General features: G+C 32.2%; 1 long non-coding RNA gene and 1 other non-coding gene across 2 annotated transcripts in view; both read left to right on the forward strand.

The window, feature by feature from the left end:
- The window catches only part of LOC111691298, a 185,647-nt gene that overhangs the window by 79,661 nt on the left and 83,706 nt on the right, over positions 1 to 22,280 (forward strand). The window lies entirely within an intron of this gene.
- Trnas-aga lies at positions 10,556 to 10,629 on the forward strand. The gene has a single exon. It is a non-coding gene; the product is annotated as a tRNA-Ser (tRNA).

The raw sequence follows: 22,280 nt of genomic DNA on the forward strand, positions 1-22,280 counted from the left end.
CAATTTGGCAAAATAATTGACATTTTGTACCTACCTATTCTATCTATAACTAATTATAACATGAATACTTACAGTAACCGAGAAAAACTAGATATAATTTTAATTTATGAAGAGGGCCGAGAGAACGTTAAAGCTGCCAGGCATTTATACCAACATCGTTTTCCGCAGAGACAACTTCCATCAGATAAAATTTTCAGAAAGTTAGCTAGGAATTTGGCGGCAGATGGAAGTTTTCAAACGAAAAGAAGAGTTTCTAAACCCAGAAGGGCAAGAGATGAAGAACATTCGATAAAGATGATAAAGATGTTAAATGGCCTGCTAGATCTCCGGATCTCACTCCTATGGATTTCTTTCTTTGGCCTTGCCTAAATGATATGACGACCTTAAAAATAGAATGTGGAATGTCGGAGATTAAATGAAGAAACACGTTTGTAGAGAGGGAGTGATAAACAGTGCTATTCTGTGTTTGGAAGCAAATGGAGGCCATTTTGTATATTGGAAATAAGTATTATTTTAAATTGTTATATTATTATCGTATTAAAAATAAAATGTTACTTTAAAAAACATAGTAGCTTGTTTAAGCAGCTGGCTATAATTTTTCAGAATAAAGCTACGAAAAGTGAGGTTCATCCTTTTTGCTGTTTTTCTAGCAATATTTCCAATGAAACTATAGACTTCCTTACATAGCTGAACGCTAAATATCTTCCAGAATTGATAAAAAAATATATAGTGTGCCATTTGAACAAAAACAATTGACTATAGCAATTTTGACATACGTTACCATGGAGACGATCTAATAATGACATTTGATAGAGTTTGAGCGGCGATTTAAAAATATATAGGGTTTGTTATAGCTAATTGCTCAAATAAAAGAGATACAGGGCCGCGTATACCAAACTGAATCACCCGGTATATTGCAGTGCAATTCAATTGTCTGGATTTTACATTATAATGTACCTACAATATACGACAATATTGGATCAGTTCAAATAAAGTTTCTAAAATTTATAACTTCCAAGTTGGATATGAGGTTTATACGTTTATTGGTTTTCATCTTAGGTTTAATGTTCGAGGTCTGTTATATAACATATTTTATTTCTACAGAAACTCTTAAAAATGAGATCTGCTTCTCTGAATACTATAATATTCAAAAATATAACGACCTGTTAAAACGTATAAATCTTTAATATGGATACATTTTATTTGTCTGCAGCTTCGAGTTGTTGGCTACTTTAGGCATCAAATGGTTTTATTGCTATATCTTACGCAACTCAGTATTGTCAATTTATGCGTAAAGTATACAAACATTTTTAGTTTTATTATTTTTACCACAAGTTCTTCCTTTCAAAAAATTACTTCCATGATGCAGCGTAGGTTCATTATACAGGGTGTAAATAAGTGCGAAAAAATCTTTTGAAATAACTTCTGAATAATATTATTCAAATCATTTTATACATTTACATATTTTACATTACAGTACATTTACACTTACAGTACATTTTGCTATGACTATAATTTTTATTTACTTATTCATTAACAGGCTTTTGGTCAAATTTTATTATGCAAAATGTATATAATGAAGTGACAGTTCTAAACTTAAAATGTTAAAACTAAATAATTTTACTACAGTATATTGAGTTCACAAAATACAGGAAGAAAAAAAAATACAAAAAATATACACAAAAAATTGTGCAGGACTAGACTCTTACACCTAAAAGATTTTAGATCATATTTAAATGTTAACTTTGGGACAAAAATCAAGGTTTGATAAATCAGGTCATCTATAGGGTGTCCCGAAATTAATGCAACAAAATTTGGTCATAGATTCTTAAGACAAATTTAGCAGACCCGTATTTTTTATTTTTGCCAAGTGGCCCCCTCTTTCGGACTCATGAAATCCGCTCCTAAAAATAGATTTTTTTAAATCTCAGAACCCTGTTGTACGAGTATTACTAAATTTGGTACAAACGAGTTTTATGACATGCAGAATCTGATCGTGCTATACCTTTTGGCGGGGAATTCTCTTAAGACACTTTTTCGTGAGCCCTCGTGAATTCCTTAAAAATTATTAGTTGGCTAGAAAGCCATTGAATTTAGAAACTTTTTTGTTTCTTGATATTTTTTTCGTAAATGCAATGTTTTCGAGAAAAATGGCAAATCACGATATGCATTCCATCACATTATACCATTTTTCTTGAAAACATTCCGTTTTACGAAAAAGTATCAAGAGACAAAAAAGTTTCTAAATTCAATGGCTTTCTAGCGGACTAATAATTTTTAAGAAATTTAAATATGCCATCAATGCCACGAAAAATTGTCCAAAAAGCGTAGCACTATCGGATTCCACATGTCATAAAACCCCTGTGTACCAAATTTAGTGTTTCTCGTATTACAAGGGGCTGTAATTCCGAAAGATGGGGCAACTTGAAAAATAAAAAATACGGTTCCCCTAAATTTGTCTTAAGAATCTGTGACCAAATCTTGTTGCATTAATTTCGGTACACCCTATATATCTAGGAATTAAAAAATTTAAACCACAATTAGTTCGACGAAAAGGCATGTAAAGTACGATAGGAGCGATTTAACTTAAGTGGGAAAGTTAAAGTTGACTAACGGTAATTAATTTCGTGAAAAATTGTATTCTGTCGTTTTGTATATTACCAAATAATTATTGTATGTGAACTCAGTTCCTCACTGCCTACTACATAAATTTGTTTCATTTGTTCTCTTTTATTCAATTAAACAATTTCAAGGGATGAAAATGTTAAACATAAGTATGTAAATGTATAAAATAAATATAAGACTTTTATACAGGGCGATTCAGTCATAATGTCATTAATTTTAACTATTCGGAAGGTCTAATAAAGACAGAAGATCGAAAAGAAAATGTTACTTGACCTTTTAAAAATAATCAAATTACCTCTTAACTATTAACTTAATATTTAATTAATTATTCAGTTTGTAGTACGTATACCTGTACTACAACCTGAATAATTAATACTAAAAACCTCATTCAATTATAAAACAGTGAAAACGTTAACAATATTAAAGATAGGTTAGTGACCGAAGAGTAGGTCAAGATCCACTCTCGATGTAGGTCAGCGGCCAGGAGCGCGGTCCAAGAAGGGGTTTAAATAATTATTTGAAATTTTTTTTTTTCAGGGTAAATATGCATTTAAAATATTTTTTAATCGCGTATTCGTATCAGCCTGTATAAAAATTGCTGCTAGATACTTTTTCTCTTATTATGTGAGTATTTAGTGAAAATCGTTTGAAATAAAAAGAAAACCCTTGTTCCAAACTAATCAGTCAAGAGTTTTTTATGAAATTATTTTTACACTTAAAATTAAATATGAATCACTATATTACTGAATTTCAAGTACAAGTAAGGGAATTTTTACTCGATGAACTAAGATATTTTAAGTTTAATTAAACACCGTATGTGGATGAGACTATACCTACAAAGTATGTCATGTCCTAATCGTCACTGCTACTCATTAATTTAGCTAAATCGTTTGTCTGTCGTCTCACCTATGGCATATTGATAAGAACTAATAAGTTCGAAACCAGTCTATGTCTGGTGATTAAATTGTGTTGGGTGTCAGGACACAACGGCATTAGCGGAAATGAGAAAGCAGATGAACTTGTTAGTAAGAGATCCGAAACAGAGTTCATTGGTCCGAAGCCCTTCTGTGGCACATCTCCCAATGTGGTGTAGGGGGCTCTGATCAAATGGACAGAGTCAGAACTTAGGCTTCAAGGCCAAGGCATGCGAAAGAACTTATGAAGTGTCCTTTGAAGGAAAGAACGAGTTGCTGAGCTTGAATAAAATTCGGCTCATAAAAGTGACGGGGCTTATAACTGGACACTGTCACTTTAGGAAACATCTATACAAGCTAAGGCTTGTAGACAATCCGATCTGACGAGGATGTGATTCGGCGGATGAAACTTCTCTGCATATCCTGGGCGAGTGCCCAGTATTTGACGTAGTAAATGACGCTCCTGGAAAAACCCTTTCTGAAATCCAAGAAGCTGCGAAGCTGAAGTATCGGCAAGGAAGCTTTTGGACTTTTTAAACACACAAAACTACTTGCAGAATAGGTTTGAACAGTGGGAGGCACAATTAACTTGATAATACCGCGGCGCTATGGATTTGAATAGAACTCAATCACAGGTTAAGAAGATGTCTGGCGATTCTACAAATGAATGAACTTAGCTGTTTACCATATTCAAAGAGCAGTTGCTTCTCATAATATCATTGTTAAACAGTTTGTGTTTTGATTATATATTTACTTCCGTAGCTAGAGGCATTCCAAATAGAGAAAAAATTGTGTCAAAAAAATAACTTCAGATAAAAGGAAGTTAAAGCTAGTATTTTTTCAGAAAATATTTAGTTATGACTCTTGCATATCATTAGAGAATTCAGTTGCGCTTTGATTTTCAAAGTCTCTAAAATTTAAAAACGCGTATGATGTTTTGCTTGCGGCAGTAAAAGGCGATTTAATACTCCCGAAACATGCGGAATTATCGATTCCTGGATGGTGAAAACTGTATTAAGCGAACATTTATATTAATGTTACAAGAAGATAAATGCTTGAAGAAATTTTACGTGTTCTGAGTAGCATAATACTCCTTATTTCTTTAAAAAATATAAAAGTGAGCTTTTATTACTGGCGAAACATGAGGCTGCAATTTTATGTATAGGTATAAAAGCTATATAAAAGTTAAAATCGGGGTCAAAATGGCCATCTATAAACATTACCAGATGAGATGGTTTCTGCCTTGATGTATGTTATTGAGATGAAAATAAGATTATAGAAAGAAATACATTTTGTCTGTAATTATTGACTAGTGGAATATTTTAGTACTTTTTTATTTAGTTGTATTTATAAAATAATAAAATGCATACTTATTATTTTTATAATATTTTTATTTAACCTGTGTAACAGTAGCCTGAATAAGAGCATCGCATTGCATACCTTCAAACAGCTAAAATTAAACGTAAATCATGTAGTATCGTATATAGCATTAATTATTTATTACGGGAAGTCATCTGACCCCTGTGGTTTGCAGTAGTCTCTAATGTAATTAATATTGTATATTCTGCAGTACGTTATAGAGACCAAACATAAGTGTGATATTGTTAATAATAATTAATGTCACAATTGGAGTAGACAATATACAGCTCATCATACTGAGGCTAATGATTTGAACTTTATTAAATACCAGAAAATTAAGTTTAACAGTACCTAGTCATTATATGCATGTACCGTACACATAAAGCTGTTGATTTAATTAATTCAGTGTAATTAATTTACGGGATACATTTTTTAATTTAACTTTAAATAAGATAAGGTGCAGTGTGTTAAGAGCGCAATTATTCTTGTTTATGTTAATGATAACAATTCCTGAAAAAACTAATTTGTTAACCTTTTCACAGATAGATTTAGATACATAAGTGGTGGTTTTTAATGCTAAGCACTAATAGTGTTTGGCAGAGTGTCAATGTAAAAAATCGAATAAAAAAAATTTCATGTTATCTGTTAATAACAGTGTGACACACATTAAATTCAAGTGCCTATTAAATTATATTGTATTAGATGTTTAATTGTTATTTAATAATCATGTACCATACGCAAATAAAAAAAGTAGGAAAGCTATTAAAATATTCTTATAGGTTTCAGCAAACTTTTCTCGTTACATTGAAAGTCTCATTTTCAATACAATGATTTTATTAGGTGAGGTAACTTTAACTGTTGACCATCTCTGCTACTATCAGCAAATAAAAATGGTTAAATAAATTGCAGAATGAGAGTAAGTTATACATCGTTACAAAGAGAATTTTCCTTTTCTTTTAATAAGCCAAAACCTCAATATGGCATCCATAACAAAAAACAAAAAATAACTAAAGTCCAGCACACATTTTTATCGAGTTGTTAAACTGACAGCAAAAATCTATTCCTCATATCATTTAATAGCAGACTACACATTTTTGTCCTAAAATTTTGAAAAACAAGTGAAATACGACTAAAAAAGAAATAGCACAAAATCGGTTTCCTTCGAATATGTTTGAAACTATTCGGAATTTTCGAAATTAATAAATAATAAAAATAATTTTAACGAATCCGTGATCGCCGTGTAACTGTGAATATACTAAACTGTTGAGTGGCCAATATTTAACGTGTGAGCAATCTTCCTAATATCGCTAAGCACTTGTTCTTCCACCTGCGTAGTAACTGCTTGATGGTGCTCATTTTCAGCGGTACTGATGCAAACGAATGATGTTGTACGATCTGGATAACGTTCTTAATGAACGCTCCTGACTGTTAAAGCGTCGACATTAGCAAGACCATAAAAAAGTGCATATCGCATATTTCACTATTTTTTTAAGGACCGTTAGTTGTATACAAAAACACTTGTATTAAATGACTAAACATGTACAATGACAACTATTGACAGTAAAGTATTAATTTCTCTAATCCTTGATTATATGATGAATTTAAGGTAAGAGCAGACACAGCTACTGTTGCTGCTTAGTTTAGGCTGTAAAAGTTTCGTATTGTATTCACACGTATCCCAAAAGTAGTACAGCTACAGCATTTGAAGTGCTTTACCTACTACGAGTTTGTTTGGTGCTGTTGTCGGATTCGTATCGTTGTCAAACTATGTATTAGATACGATATAGGTAGATTCTGCAATATGAGTGCTCGTGATCAAACAGTACCAGCGACAGTTTGTCTGTTGACTGTATTATTAAAACGAACAAGGCGTAAACGCCATCCAAAAAAGAGAATTTGAGTGAAGAAATGGATCAGAAATAGACAAATGTGGATTTATGAATAATTTACTCCGAGAATTACGTGGAGATGAATTATTATTTTATAAAAATTTTCTACGAATGGCAACTGCAATGTAAATAGATACTAGATAGTAGATCTATGCGACACCGTACATGATAAATCTGCACGCAACCTACTGCAAAAGTTTCATTTGATATTATTTGCAGCGGCTGCAACTTCTAAAAATTCTATTCACATCAGGCTACATTTACAGCGCGTGGAGTTACAGAAATATTGCACGCATCCATGCTGCATGCGCTACTTTGTAGGTTGCATATATATTCACACGAAGATTCACTGGAGTTGCGTAGTTTTTCATATTGCAGCGCAGCAAAAATAGTTGTGTCTGCCCTTACCTTTATATAGAAAGAGAAAATAAATGGCAAAAGTAGGGTATTTTAACCGGTTGTGAGTCTCCCCCCTCCACTTTCGCCCTTGAAATGACATATGTGGTGACGTATGAGGTGACCGTGAACGACATTGAAGGTCACATAAGTTGGTCACCTTTATATGACCTCTATAATACATAGTTAAAATATTCTTCGTAGTTGGTAAATGACATTGATGGGTGGGTTGAAGCAATCACCTTCGTTGACCTCTATATTTTTTACAATATGTGCAGTGTGCGTACAATAGGGTGACATGTGACGTGATGCATTCGAATTGTAGTGGGATTTTTCTATATAATAGAGTAGATCATAAGAAAGAATTATATTTTCGTTCAGTGCCAGCCTTGCAGTTAGCGTCTACAATAGTTTACACTATGTAATTATAAAAAGTTGCACTTATTTTTCGAAGTGTGCTTATATTTTATACCAAAAATGTATGTATTGTAAGTACTGGTACACTAAGTACATAATTATAAAAAGTTATTACCGCACTTTTTTTTCTTCAAGGTGTACTTACAATTTGTACCAAAAATGTATGTATGTAGATATTAAGTATATAGTTATAAAACATTGAACTACCGCACTTTTTCTTCGAAGTGTACTTACATTTCCTACCAAAAATGTATGTATGTAAGTACTTTTAAACAGTTGCACACCACACTTGGGTCGCTCATGAACGGAACGGCGCGTTGANATTTCAATAATAAATTTTATTGTAGATGAATTTAAATTACAATTTTCTTTTTAAATTTATATTGTTTAAATTATTATAAAATTTATTCTTTTGGATGTCGGCCATGTTTCCCGCTTGATCCAATTCCAGTGGTCCCTGGTTACAGAGTCTTCCATTGCAGCAGTATCAAAATGTCTCATCATCGCCGACCAATCGTACTCGTTGCATGGTTGGCTTTGATATAGCCTATTACACGTTTCCATTTTATTAGTAACGATTTCTTCTTTGATCTTCCTTAACCCTGATCCACTGGGAATGGGACGTTCAAAACGAGGCTGTAAAAATATATTTATTAAACATCTGTTTGAATTTAGATAGTACTACAAAATTATTCGAAGTCTATAACGTACATCATAGTTTAAATTCAAGAAACTTTGATCGTTTTTTTGCAAGGTCGTGGTTGTAGACATACGGGACACGTGACGATGATTGTTTTCGGAGTTCAATCATTATTGGTTTGTGGTCGTTGCCTAATTGTTTTACCGCAGACACCACATATTATTGCCTCCATCACGTTTGCTGTATATGTTTTGAATTTAGGCATCTTAAGATTTTGGAAGGGTCTCATAGCAATACAAATCTAATAATGATGGTTGTTGTGTGGCGGTACGATGTACTACGATGGAATTTTTGCAAAAACAAAAAAAATGTTGACAACTCCTGCACCAATTCGTTCCGTATGTCTTGTTATATTGAGGTTTCAGAATATTTTGTGGTTGTATTCTTCTTCTTGGTGGTTGGCTCCTCAATATTTGAAATCTTGATTTGGATCGGAATACTTTCTGCGTTGTTTAGTGAATGAACTAGATTATTTAGAACAAAAAGAGAACAAGAAAAAACTAAATGTCTTTGAATTCACCCTGACGTTATTAGGAGGAGTATTTTAAAGATCAATATAAATCAAAACATATACCTAGCAATTATTTTAAGAAATAAAATATAATCCAACATGTACCAATTTTAATTATAGTTTATAGCATATATGTAAATTAAGCCATCGAGGTGGCCCAGAGCGGGGGTTGCTATACTACTATAACCACTCTAAGATGCCAGTTCCGGTGAAGTATAAATGTATAAAATGTCAAGGAAATACCGATTATCCAAATTCAATGTGTTTTCCACGTGTAGCTGCAGAGATTTTTAAAGTGCAAGATAAAGCAAAACATATACCTAGTAATTATTTTTAAATCAATAAAATAAAATTATGTAAATTATTCCAGTTTTAATCAATAAATTATTGGTTTCTGATGCTGCACATACAGTTTACAATGCAACTTTAAACTGTGAACAAGTGGAACTAGAAAGTCCAACAACAACTTTAACTATTTTAAGATGTCGATGATGAAGCAGAATTCAAAAAGCATATAAAATTTATAAGAGAAAAAATGAATAATGAGATAACCCCAGAAAAATCACCACCACCACCACCNTGCAACTTTAAACTGTGAACAAGTGGAACTAGAAAGTCCAACAACAACTTTAACTATTTTAAGATGTCGATGAATGAAGCAGAATTCAAAAAGCATATAAAATTTATAAGAGAAAAAATGAATAATGAGATAACCCCAGAAAAATCACCACCACCACCACCATCAGCACTCTCACCTGAGTCACCAGAATCAGACTCACCAACATTACTTAACTTGCCTACATCTCAGGAAATGATAACAGCAAGGAAACGAAAAAGAATTAAGCCAACAACAATAAGACCAAAAACATCCAAAAGAGCTCTAGAGGATAGAATGACTACAACAGAAAAAAATAAAAAGAAATCTCCTACACCATTTGAAATTTTACACGGCAAAACACCTTGAAAAAGCAGAACTGTTATTTGCAATATTAGAAAATATTCTAGATAAATATCTAATTGAATGTTAATGTAGTTGTCTGTTGCTTTGTAAAATATATTTTAAACAATCAGTCTTTGTTTTATTATAACCTAACATTTATAAAGTAGTAGTAGTATAAGAAAACACATAAATATAATTTAAGTTCTTTATTTATTAATTATATACGTGTTTTACAAACAAATGAATATCAAATACTAGAAAAGGAAAAATTAGTATTAAACAATACTTTTCTAATATAACACATAACAATAATATAATTTTACCGATGAACAACTTAAAAATTTTTCACTACAATATTTAATAGAAAGTGCTCATCCTATTGAACTTTTACATTCATGGTTAAAGCTTCCTCAGCAATATACAGAAAACTTCAACCTACAAGTACAGCTTCCATGTTTCGTACACCACAACCGACCAGAATGGCATAGATGATGGATGGATGGATGGATGGAAGTTGATGGATCTGTACCATCGCAATCTAAATGTCACCTGTGTAAACGGAGTCTTAAAAAAAATATTAATTGTTAATTACAAAACAAATCTAATAAATTTCTTTCTCACTAAAATCAGCTGTCCACTCAGTACATTAATTATATAAAATATATGAAAACATTAAATTGGTTCCTCATTCATTTTAATTAAAATAACAAGGTCAGAGGTTATCTGCTATCTCAAATAACATACATTCAATAACTTATAAAGTCGTGAAATTTACATGTATCTTAAAGGTGCAATGAATATATAGCCTCCTTAGCTCAGTGAGGTAGAGCGCTGGTTTAGAAAACCGGAGGTCGTGAGTTTAAATCTCACAGGAGGCAGTTGGCGGAACAAATATTTTTGTTTCTCCAAATAAAACAAATCGTTTTGTTTTCTTCTTTGGTCCACTGTGTAATCTAATTTTAATATTTTAACTCATATTTAAACATAACATTTGACCACAAGGATCAACTAATCTTGTTTATTCAAGAATTAATGTGATAAAGATATAATGTGACCTCAGGGGTCAACTAATCTTGTTTATTCAATAATTAATGTGATAAAGATATAACGTGACCTCAAGGGTCAACTAATCTCTTCTAATTTTTTAATTCTCGCAAATATTACCACCCAAGCTAAAATATACAACGCGTACGCAAATATTAAAATCTAATAAAATATACATCGAAGAGTACGCTTGAGGGTAGGCCAGGCTCGTCTCCTCTGTCTCTCTTTCTCTCTCTCTCTCTCTCACACACACACACACACACACACACATTTCGTCTAAGCCATTACCGCTACCTTTTTTTTTTCTTTGCACACCTACGTCTGCACCTTCTGGTCATTGACTACACTTCTTCTTCGACGGCTGCACCTTCCGGTCATTGACTTCTTCTTCTTCACTACTACTCCGCCACAACCACTGCCGTGGAGACTCGGATGGACAGGTTACCAAAGTGAGCCAGAACCTCCACAGCTATACTCCTCTTATATCAATCGATATCTTGTACCGTCTTTGAGAGAATCGAATTTTATTTACAACATACATTTATTGTAACAAAAATGTGATATTCACATTCTATGTAAAAATCTTGGTTTCGATGGAAATTATTAAAAGAAAAAAGAGAACTGTCAAGTAAGATGTTCAATTTGTGTATCTACCTTGAACTTCAATGCATTTTCTGAAATAGCTCAAACACCTCTGCTGTACTAGAAATAACATGCAGTGATCATTTCTAATGAAGTCGGGGTATGTAATTATGCAATTTACCTAATAATTATTTCCTACTATTTACAGGAGTAATAATTGTACAAACTTGTTAACAGTCATCTCAATTTCCATATAAACCAAGATTTTTACAAAAATGTTAATATCGCATTTTTTAAAAAATAAATGTATGTTGTTAATAAAATCCGAGTTTCTTGAAAACGGTACAAGATATCGACTGATATACGGTGTACCTTTTTTTAGCAAAGTGGGAGAGAAATCGAACTATGAAAGAAGAATATCAAATTTGGCAACGCTGTCAAAGATGTATAGGTAAATTTAAATGGATAATTTTGTTTGCTCCTGTATAATCCAGGTATACTGAATATTAATTTAAACTTGGCAATAAACAATACCAATACCAAGAGTTTCTTTAATTGCCTAAATTTCATTGTTGTCATGGTAACGACTTAGATGTTATAATTGCAATTTGTTTTTCAACTTCTTTCTTTGAAGGCGAATAACTCCACATTTTTTATGAAGTACTGCAACTATTTTGACATCCCCTATATACACCCCTTCATTTTTGACATGATCTTTCCAGACACCCTGTATAAGGGGTACATTTTCTTCCAGTACGAATTAGAAGCTGGGAATATGTAAATGCAATAATGTGCTCTCATTATGTTTGTAGATTGGGCAATCTAACCAGATTCCTTGCGATCTAATGGAGCATTACGAATATTTTTTCTGTATTACGGTTGTCAGCGCGTTTGCAATTCACGCATTAATTTTCTTCAAAATTTCAATAGTAGAATTGAGGAAGTAACTATATAATCGCATGATGTTCACATAACATTCTACACCCCTCTTTCCACTTCTTTTGATTTTCTATAGAGAAATAATAGCAAAGCTAACAATTTTAGGAAATTTTCTTGTAATTTCAAAAACACAATAATTGAATGTTGTATTTCGGTGATAGCAACCAAATTTGTGTTTTTTAGTAATTCAACAACCAACACTTTTGTATCTTTTTAAGTCACCAATTTTTTTGGAATTTTTTACTAGGTAATTGAACAGCCGATACTTTTGTATCATTTTAAGTCCCCTATTTTTTCGGATTATAACAATAATTTCGGTGATATAAATCAAATTTATGTTTTTTTAAAGAATTTGCACAAGGAGTACATAGTGTACAAATTTGGAAAGGATATTTGAAGATTAAATGAATCGCAGTACGAATACTGGTAGGAATATTTATTGCTAACAGACTATATTTTTTTCTCTACTGACTTACCTCCCTGTTCACACGGCACTATACGGCGGGATAATTTATTCGAAATGGAAGTTAAATTGAATCGAATTGAGGATCTATCGTCTCAATATGCAGATTTAAAAGTATGCGTCATTATGCCATTCGACAGTTTTCGATAAAATAACCTAATCTTTATGATATGAACGGACAGATTGTATTGATAAGATAAAAACTTTTTCGGAACCGCTAGCTTTATCTCTGTTTAAAAATATTGATGCACAGTGGCGGCGCGTGAACATTTATTGAATGTGTTCTGCTTAGGATTGTTACATTTTTTGAATTGAATTCCGGAATATTCAGGAGAGTTTGTAAATGGCGCCGCAGGCGAAAANCCATACCATATATTAATTAAATCATTCTTACTGTATTAATGGGCCATTTAGTATATTTATTCATTTATATTAACGCATGAATACATCATAGGCGCACTGTCCTTTCACAACCAGAAAACACAGTTAAATGTAAGAACCTAGAAAAATATATTACTGTATTTGAAAACTAAAGTAAAACTGATAATTATCTAAAACTGAACTAGCCTTCTTTTGTTTACTACAAAAAATGGGACAAAAAGTGGACGACACGCCATTTTCAGGGACAGCAACTATTCACCTCTTTTTATGTGGTATGTAAATTGGGGACGATTCCAGAAGTTTCCAACAAGTTTCAATTATTTTAATTATTATTCATTTTGAGCTCCATTTTGAAATTTCAGTGACTTTGATTTATTGAAAAGTTTATTAACACCCTGTTGAATAAAAATTGCCATGAAAACAGTGAGTGTGCATGCTCTTTCGCTATTAAAAATGTACTAAACAAACCTACCACTGAACTAAACTAAACAAACAATTTTTTTTTAAGAAAAATGTATGGTATTATACAGGCTGTTACAAATTCGCTTCTCACTACAGAGATCTCGGAAACGGTAAGAGCTACGAAGTAGCTTAAAATGGGGGCAAAGTTGCGTAATCAGAGGTGGTAATAGTTTAAATAACTCGATGGATTTCACAGGGTCTAAGGACACTTACAGTGTACGATAAATCAATAAACAAGGAAATCTAAATAAAAAATTTAGATACATTTGGAACGAATACACTGAAGATGAATTTTTAGAGACAAAACGTCTCAATCTGGTTAGGGCTGAGGCAATACAGTATTGGGGGTCATGAAGGCTTGTAAAAAATTTAATAAAATTTCTAGGATCGTATTTAAAAAAATGAAGTTGATGATGGTCCTGGAGAGACGAAACGTTACATATAAAAATTGATTATGCTATTCGATAGAGGGCAAAAAGTGACCATGAGAAAGTGTTCTTCTTTTTTCAATATCAATCCCAAACAAGGCTGAAATGAAACAAAAACGGATATGCAAAATTTCAGTTTTTTTCAAATATTTCGGAAATTAATCATGTTAGCCTTGATTTTTAGAGGCATAATGTTGGTCCCCTGATTACGCAACGATGCCCTCATTTAAGCTACTTCGTACCTCTTATCGTTTCCGAGATCCCTGTAGGGAGAAGCCAATTTGTAACAGCCTGTATAATGCCTTCCTCCTGTTTTTAGACAAAGCACATATATCAAACAATTTTTTATATAATGCCTTTTGTTATCCACTTCATTGATAGTATTAATTTCATTCAGTATTTGATTCTTCTTTGTTTCCTTCATTGTTTAAAAACAAAATAAAAAATTAAAAGTCTGCTTATTAAATTCAGTAACGAAAAACTATAAATTATATGAACTGGTTTCACGGCTTTCTTGATGTTAACCTATTGGAGGATCAGTAAGTAAATCAAAATATTGTACAAACTATCGAAGCGAACAAATAATGGTACCTATACATCTTGTTAGCGACCCCTCTCATATGCTATCCCAATGTAATAAAAAACAGTTTTATTTAAAAATACAGTACGATGTCCATAAAAAAAAAATAAATTACAGATTGTAGGTATCTCTGAAAATTGTAAATAGTCCAAAATAGTATATCTTACAACAAGAGATGAACAAAAAATATTGACCTATATTATATATTGATGGTGAGAACTAATAAGTTCAAAACCGGTATATGTTTGGTGATTCTACTGACGAATGTTTTGGTGTTCACTAGATATTGTGGATATAATTCAATGCAGGTCGAGGCATTAGTCCACAAAGTAGTTGTTTCACACAATACCTTTAATAAAAAATGTTGTTTAGTCTAGTGTTGCTGATTTTGCATTCAAAGTACCTGCAAAATAGCCGCTCTCTGCCAAGTTGGCCATATTGAATTAATCGCAGTGACTTTAAGTTGTAACACACTTTATTATATGTTAGTTTAGTTAAATAGTTTTTTAATTCCTTCGACAAAACAACACATACATTATTTTCAAAATTGCCGATGTCACATTGAAGATAAGATTTCGTCAAGTAAAATGTTATCACTTTATTTTAGATTTTTAAAAATCTTTAGATGTACACAAAACATATTCCGTTAAAATTAAATGAATTAATAAGAAGATTTATATAAATTAAAGGACAAAACTAGTGCATTAATTAAAAAAAAACATTGGACATATGGCATACTGACATAATTTGCCATTTTCACCATTTTCGTCTTCTTTCGAAGAGACAAATCGTTACTTTTTCATAATGAGTAGAAAATATTTTTTTCCAAGTACCAAATTTCATCATTTAGAGAAGTATAGATTTTTGCTCAAACATTTCAAGATTTGTTTGTTTTCCTTTTAAGGGCATTTGCGATCGCTTATGATTTACGAGAGACTAATAATAAATTAATGATGGGAATTGAAAACCGATCCACTCTGTACATTGAAAAATACGTATTATGTGAACTGTAGATGATAGACGCGATGATGAGAATATTCTCCGAAGGAAATTCAGTTCGTGACCTTGTATAGGGCAGTAAGTGTCTTTTCCACCATTCATTTAATGAAATGAACCTGAACCGAAGGCTGCTCCTTGGAAGTCAAGAAATGAAACCCCGTAAAAGGAAGTTGCCCTTCGGCAGTTCAAGTTGAACAATCTCATAAACCTTCGCCCTATTATACCCCGTTAAAAAATAATAATACCGGTAACAGTGCCCGTAACAGAATTAAATTTGAATGGAATATTTAATGGGACGAATTAAATATGTCATTAGGACGTGATTGATGCCGATTAGAAATGGTGCCTTGGCTTGCTGCCAATCAGTTAAGTTATCGTTCTCCTGAAGATCTGATAAAAAATATTCAGAACTGTGTTCAAAAGGAGCCCAGGGACAATAGTCTCGTTTCCCTTTTTTATAACTGGTTTTAAAAGATTTGCTTAGAATATTTAATACGTATTTCGTCATTTTTTATTTTCGATTATTTTGTGCAATATGTATCATATATTATATTGTTGAAGTCTACTAACAAAAAAAATAATAATTAAAAATGTAAACAATTATGGCAGTGATTATTATCTACTTATACAGAAAATACGACTAACTTTAATTTGTGTCATCATTAAATTGTATTTAAAGTGTTGAACTACAATTTTGTTAAATACATTCACAATCAATTTTTTATAGGATACATATACCAGTGTTGTTAAGTAAAAACTAATAAAATCTCAATATTTCACAGATTTTCTACTAATGTTTTATACGGGGTGATTTAGGTTTAATCTGGATAACTTCAGGAATCGATAGAACAGGTTAAAATAATGTTCATTTATGTTATAAACCTATTTCATAAATCGCATCGTTTTGGAGATAGAGGGCGTTGAAATAGAATTTTTTTCCCGCTTTTCCCTCATAACTTTTGAACCACTCATCCGATTGAGGTGAAATTCGGAACACAATCACTCCTTATATCTTACATGAACTTCTTAAGTTTGAACCACCTACCCCTCTTAGAAGTATTTTCTGTGCTACCCCCCTCCTACATTGTTTCAAAACTCCAAAAAAATTAATTAAGTTCAATAAAACAGTAGCACACCACTTTTGCCTCATTAATTTTGAAACTTTTTCTTCGCTTGTTTTTTTTTTTTTCGATATTTGGCTTTGTTTCTGAGATATTCAATGAAATCCGTGACAGTGTAGCGCTCCAGCCGCATAAATTTCATTTAACATTAGCAACCCATGAAAAACAAAATTCACAATGATTTGTATAAACTAACGTTCGTGAAAATCATCGTTAAAAGTATTATTTCAAAAGTATTTGTTGTGCTAAGAAAAGGGAAAAAATTCCTACTTCAACGCCTTCTATCTCCGAAACGATTTAGGAAATAAGTTTATATCATGAATGAACATCATATGACTATTACTCATATGATGAACATTATTTTAACCTGTTCTATCGATTCCTGAAGTTATCCAGATTGAACCTGAATTACCCTGTATTGTAGAGTTTGTTACCACATCAGTGTGACAATTTTTAAAATCTTTTAAAACACCGTTTATATGTTTATAAATTTTCTAAAAACTGTCAAAAATTGAGGTATACAAAGTAGAATATATAAATTTTATTTAAAAAATGATTACATCTATTATTAAAGTTACAAGTGCAATATAGATAAGTGTATAGAAAACAAATAGTCAATCTTGACATACAACACTAATAATGTTTAAGCGTTCAATCAACAAACGAATCTGAAAAATACTATTAAAGATGATAACAAATTATTGCGTCTTTATACAGGGTGTTCCAATTAAAATTTCCCACCTGGAAAATATGGGAATTAAAAAAAAAACAAAAAAACCTGAGATACCTTTTCTTTTCAAGGGGAACTCGTGATGGAGTAAGTTTTGGTGTCTTGGAAACTACCTCTTAGGCAGGGGCGTAAAATACCCTTAAACTTTAAATGGCAACCTATGTTGAGCGACACCTCATTTTAAAGCTTTTTCAATTCTGCTCACGACGACATACGATTTTTTAAATTTGTATTTGGATATGATAATAAAATCATCACTTAAAGAATAAGACAAAATATCAATGAATGAAAGTATGTTATTTTATTAAATGTTCAAATTGGTTTCCCTCCGCATCCATACAATAATAAAATGTTTGCTACACTTCCGATCGAACATTTCGAAGCATTTTGGGCGTTATTTGACAACATTCTTTAACAATTCGCCGACGAAGCTCCTCAAGTGAATTCGATCGTGTTACATACATTTTTGACTTTAAGTATGCCCATTGAAAAAAAATCTAAGGGCGTTAGATCTGGCGATCTGGGAGGTCACTCAATTGAACCTCTACGATCTATCCAGTGATTTGGAAAGTTCTGATTAAGAAAATCACTTACAGCTACGGCATAATGTGGTGGTGCACCATCCTGCTGAAACCACACATCCTTTTCTGGCAAAGCGTTGTCATTTTTTAATAGTTCCACAATCATGGGATCGATATTTCATTTGCAGTAGATTCAGATACATGTTTCCATCCAGATTTTCCTATGAGGTGGTCTCCCAGTATGCCCGCCCAAACATTCAATATCCTCGGATGTTGCGTATGAGAAAAATGCGTGGATTTTCATCACTCCAGTAGCGGCAATTATGGCATTTAAAATAAGCAAGTTGATGGTGACTTCCGGTATAACCGGAAGAGGTACGTGGACGCCATTATTTTAGTTGAGAAGGGCATGCCCGAAAACCCGGTATCACAAATTTTCAAAATTCAAATCGAAGTAGTCTCTGAAATAATTCTAATGGGCCGTCACCGCGAGACACCCTGTATAATATCGCACCCTACTTTGAAGGGGATGTGATAAAAATTTAAGATTAAATTAATACTTTCTGAGGAAATTAACAATTACCTTTATTTTTTATCAAACCTCGTTCATATCTGTACCAAATTTCAATGCAATACATATTCGGAAAATCGTATTATTTTTTATGTTCTAAATCCACGAAATTTTTTGCGCCAACTTGTACAGCAGTTGCTATCTCAGTGTATAAACATTTTTCAAATAATGATTACATTAATTAAAGTTGAAAAGCAACAGATATAAGGACAGGAAGATGGTAGTAGAAGCTAGAAATAAAATGCGAATAATAAATATTATAGTCAAGAAACGAATTTAGAAATGGCACAATATTATTAAATTTTTATTATCATACACTTTTTTGTGGATCTTTAACGAAAATGAATTTTATGCATGATTATAATTGTGGCAGTTTTTTTTCCACAAAATGGGTGACTGCAATAATATAGTAATTTTATCTAAGGATTTTTTTCCATATGCACTCTATAGCCGCAGTTTAGGACAATATAGAATTGGCTATATATTCAACAAAAATTACTAGTTTTACCTCGGTTAATACAGTAGTATTTATTTTGTATTTCAGAAAGCATCAAACATATTTCAGCTATCAATTGCAGGGTATAACACAACTATGTATCAAAAATCCACGTCAATTTTAAGCATTCTTTCTTATCTAAATATATGCGCCTTTCAAACCGTGTTTATTAGATATAAGGTGTAAGGTTTAAAAATAATGTTTCTTCCCACATAAATTTTCTTCCTGTCTCAAAATACGTAAGAAACAATTGAATGTTATGCAAATATGCACTTATGGTTTCGTGACAATTTTAATTTCATCGACCTATTCTTTGAGATCATTTGAAAATTTCCTAAAACTATGGTCCTCTCATTTTTTTCCTAGGTTATGAGAACATCCTTGAACAGCTTGTGCTGCCTATGAGGAAATTGTTACTTTGCACATTATAATTAAATATAGTAATATATTAATACGTATATATTGTTTTCCAAAATATTACAATCGTTATTTCAATAATAATAAATTTAAAGATAATCACTAGTACTCCGATTTAGTTAAAATGTAAAATGCTGCAAAAATGTAGGAACAATGGGAATTCAAATGCAGCTGAATTTGTTAGAATACAGCATGAAACAAGTCCAATATGGGCAGCCATTCCAGATCCAAATTCAAACCTTATTTACTGACTGCGCTATGCAATATTTGAAGTGCATACAAAAGACTAACCTATTTATCGAACAGTGCTCCTCTATTTGAATCAGAATCGAATCTCCAGTAATTACTATTAGTGGAATCTCTTTTGCAAAGAGTGGAAAATGAAACAATTTGCATATTTCCAGGGAAACCGTATATGTCCGTTTTCCAGGTATTTAATTTAGAGTTGTCGGTATGAAGCAGTGCGGTCTCTATTATTAAATTTTATTTAACAGACGCTGGTTTATTTTACGCCACGTACCATAAAAACCAAACGTACGACACGTTCCTGAGGTTATGTGTTTCACCTGTGAATTAGTAATGTTAGAATCAATTTAACGACAAGCAGACAGGTAACTTTGTAAGGACGTTCGTAAGCGAATTACTTGCAGTTGACTTGATGCGGAATTTCTGTAGTAGATCAAGCGAACGTTGAACAAGGGGTTAAGAATGAATGGATCGCGGATGAACTAGGAGTGTAAGTTACAGAAGCACAGAGGGAATCAGTAGCAAGAAACAAAGCGTTTTGGTTTGAAATATGGCAAGTGATTTGAACCGACTAGGTTCTCTATTGTTTTAATCTAGTGACTCTCAGAGTAATATCTAGTTTACATAAAATGACAACTGAACAGGATGGAGTCTTCGAATGAAAATAACAATTTAGCTTGTCATATTTTGTTTTATACAAGGTCTGTTCAGAAAATAACTGAACTTTTTAATTATGCGCTGATGGATATGCAGTTGGCAATACTGCGTTGCGCATAACCTCCTCTGTAACCACATGCTCTTGGATTGTTGATATCTCATTTAGTTTTCGTAATATTGTTATTTGAGTCAAACTCATTTCTTATAAGTAACATTAACAGCAATGCTAAAGTTTTTCCAGTTCCTTTTAACTTTCTAAAAAAATTTCATTGCAATTATTTTCCATATTATTTAAACGCTCTGTAAACCTTAATATTTGATTTGCTTCTTAGCGACTAACATCAATTGTTTCTGTATGTGAAAGATTCTTTTTAATTTGTGACCATTGGCATATTTAAAACGGTGTTGCAAATGTTCTTCATTCATTCTTGGCAAAAATAGAGTTTATTTTGTATATTTCCTCAATGGTTTTTATTAACTATGTCAATTTGTGCATTAATTAGCTATGTATACTTTCTATCATAATTATTATAATTATGCCTTTAAAACTAATGTACACTGATTTACATAAGATAGAATGGTTATTGTAACAGAAATTGCTTTGTAAATAATAACAAACTCTTACCTGTCGTATGAAACGAATTTCTGACCTATGTAAAGTCATGAATCGCAGAAGACAAATAAAATTTAATTTTGTATTCAAACAGATCGTTGCCGGAATAAGAAAACACTGTAGGAATATATAAAGAATGTTTCAGTTCTCTCGAGAGCCCTGAAAAACAGGATGAATGTTTAGGGCGAAATGAAATTTCTTTTTAAACTTTAATATCACTGCAATTCTGCTAACTCCGGTTCCAATATACCTACTCTTTTGACTCATCCCAAGCAATAATGCACTTTGTGCAAAATGCAAGGTGACCTAGGGTTATATAACTATAGGTAACAATCTAGTTGCACTTTTGGACAGCATATGTGTTTTTACAGTAGCGATAACAAACTTTGTTAATGTCAGGTTAGAGGTTTTATATGTATGTATTGGTAAACATTTTTACTGGTCTAGCGAGTTATGAACATTTTTACCAAAAGAGTGGATCAAATTATTTGGCTGAAGGGGGAAGAGATTTTGTCGTACAAATATAAAAAATATAAATAAAAAAATTTTTATTTGGCAAAGTTGTTCAAAATAAAAAATTATGCTGATGTCAAATTTCTAGTAGTCAACGTTTATTGCGTTTTCAATTTTCTACATGTTCTTTAGGTAGTGTACTTTTTGTGTAAGGTATTAGAAAACATTTTACTGGAAGTATAGAATTAACATTTATTTTTTATTTGGTAGCAGTAAGTTTCGTTTTGCAATTTAATGATTACACAGACCCACAAAAAAAAGTTCCGAAAGGTCCAAAAGACGTGATTATGGTATCTACATGCTTTTGGGGTCGCTGAATTCGAATCCGGTGTCCGTTTGATCCAATCAAGTCTGGATTAAGGTCAGTTCAAGGTAAAATATAGAGAATCAATTGCGAACAAAGTAAATCTACATATCTAACTATACGTTATTAAAGTTGCTGAATCCGAATCCGGGGTCCGTTTGACCCGATTAGGTCTGCTAAATACTCTCAAGTTCTAAATTCAAAACACTCAAGTTAAGCATTTATGCTTAAGGTTATGTCGAAACTGGTACGAGAATACCTGGAAGAACCGAAAGATCTGGCAGACGATAAAAAGTTACCTCACTAGCAATAGAAAAAGCTGATTAATCAACTAGGTAAGTTTTATCAACTCCTGTATTGGACGGTAACCTGCATAAGAGTTTCAAAAAACACAGTACTGGGTCAAATAAGGAAATAGGTCTACAAGCAGCGTAATATATACCGGAGTAGTTTGGCCAGACA

Source organism: Anoplophora glabripennis, unplaced genomic scaffold (assembly GCF_000390285.2).
Source record: "Anoplophora glabripennis isolate ALB-LARVAE unplaced genomic scaffold, Agla_2.0 scaffold258, whole genome shotgun sequence".
Taxonomy (NCBI): domain Eukaryota; kingdom Metazoa; phylum Arthropoda; class Insecta; order Coleoptera; family Cerambycidae; genus Anoplophora; species Anoplophora glabripennis.